Below are 2,286 nucleotides of genomic sequence, written 5' to 3' on the forward strand. Positions count from 1 at the left end.
GTAGACAGTGCAGGGGCTTCAGCCCTATCCGACCCTATACAGCCATTTGGGAGGAGAGTATTATTCCCTGGGATGGAGAGTAGGGAGCAGGAGGCCGGACCACCGTCCCACCCCAAGCCCAGCCCGCTAAGGCCCCACATGCCGCGCCAAGGCCAAAAATAAATAAATTGATTGTGAACCCCCCCCCCTACCCTGTCTATATGGCTCCCCAGATCCCAGACTGGGGAACCCTCCCAACACCGTGAATGTGTGGACACCCAGGTGCTATATACACATGTATGTAGTGCGTTAAAATTTGGGGCAGGAGGGGCCAGACGGGGGATGCGGAAGAGGGCAACGGCGCACTCCTGCCCTGCGCCCTCCCCCTTATCTCCCCGCCTAGCACCCACGTAACCCCATGTGGTGCATTAAAATGGGGGGGGGGGGTTGCAGAGGGACGCTCGGTGAACGCCCCCCAGCACCAGGCCCCCCAGGTGCATGTCCCTATGTGTATATTTACAAATGTGTTGTGCTAAGGTGGTGAGTTAAGAGGCGCAGCACATGAGGCCCCAGCCAACCAGGCGGGGGGAGGAGGGAGCCCGACCATAGTCCCCAGCCTCACCCATCCCACCCACATGTGTCAGAGGGCCCAACCATGCACAGGGCCTGGATCGAGCGCCGCCCCCGACGCATCCCACCCATCCCCCATAATCAAGCCCCCAGGAAGGAGGGAGCCGCGAGGCCCCGGCGGGAGGCAGGATGCCGGAAGAGGAGATGCGGGGAGAGAGGGGAAGGGGGAGACCACGAGGGGAGAGGAAGGGAGGCGAAGGAGAGGGGAGAGGGGCGAGGGGGAGGCAGGACAGGAGACGAGACCAATGAGAAGAGGGCGAGCAGGGGACGGGGAGGGTGGAGGAGAGAGGTCAGGGAGGAGGGAGGGGAGGTGAGGGGGCCATGGCCACGCCAGGTCACCAGCCGGACCCCGGCCGCTACTACCAGCAGAGGAGTGACAGACTGCGCCAGCTCAGTGCCATCCCGAACGCATAGGCCAGCACCCCCGCATGGCAGCCTAGCGGAACACCGGCGGCCGCCCGAGAAGCATGCGCCACCCAGCAGAGACCCGAGGAGCCGGGTTGCACATATCAAGCCACGGGGACAGCCCCTGAAGAGTTAGCCCAGCATGCAACAGCCCCGGAGATCAACCATCCTTGTGTGAAGAACATTGAGCTGGAGACTGGAGCTGAAACATAGAAAGTTAGAATGGCTGGGAGGTGATGTACTTCTGAGGTCCACTCGGTCCTGGATACAGAAAACAGAAACAAGCAGCATTACCATTTACATCGTTGTGGTGGCTTTCGCTAGCAGGCAGAATCAGGTTGTAATATTTATATTTAATGATTTAATAAAAGGAGACCAACTTTCTGTAAAATATTTAAAATGTTTTTTATTTATTTTTTTGGAAGCAGAGATTTTCTCCATAGATATGTGTTCTATGAGGAGATTCAACCAATGATTGATGTTTAAAGACTGTTTATTCTTCCAGTTAACGAGGATTGTTTTCTTGGCGATGGCGAGGGCTGCGAGTGTGGGGTGCGTTTGTTTCTTTGAAATAATGATTTCTGCCAAGTCACCGAGTAGACAAGTGATCGGAGATAAAGGGAACGTACAATCTAAGATGGACGACAGTCTATGTGATACTACGACCCAGAAATCCTGGACGGGTGAGCACAACCATAGGGCATGGAAATAAGTGTCAGCAGTATTTTGGGAGCATTGAGAACAGATGTCAGATTCAGAAAAGCCCATTTTCTTCATCATATATTGAGTAATGTGTGTTCTATGAAGGATCTTATACTGGATGAGTTGAAGATTTCTGTGTTTTGTCATTTTAAATACATTTTCACAGATTTGTGTCCAAAAGTCATGATCTAAGGTTAGTGACAGATCCGTCTCCCATTTTGAGATGGGAAGAAGTAACGTATCTGTGCTTGAGAGGAGTTTATAAATCTTAGAAAGGGTCTTTTTAACTGTCGGGGAAATCTTTGTGACTTCCATAACAAATACAGGTGGCTGAGGCGGGCCCCGGAGCGTTGGAATTCTTTTCTTAATTGTATTCATTACCTGAAGATAGTAAAGGAAATTTCCACTTCCGAGTTCATATTTTTGGAACAATTTTGTAGATGACGTAAACGTATTGTCATGAAAGAGATGATGGAGTTGAGAGATTCCCTTCTGTTCCCACATACCTACATGGAAAGGTTGATTACTAGCCTGAAAGTCAGGGTTATTCCAGATTGGAGAGAACATGCA

The sequence above is a fragment of the Brachionichthys hirsutus genome, chromosome 11 (genome assembly GCF_040956055.1).
Source record: "Brachionichthys hirsutus isolate HB-005 chromosome 11, CSIRO-AGI_Bhir_v1, whole genome shotgun sequence".
Lineage (NCBI taxonomy): Eukaryota > Metazoa > Chordata > Actinopteri > Lophiiformes > Brachionichthyidae > Brachionichthys > Brachionichthys hirsutus.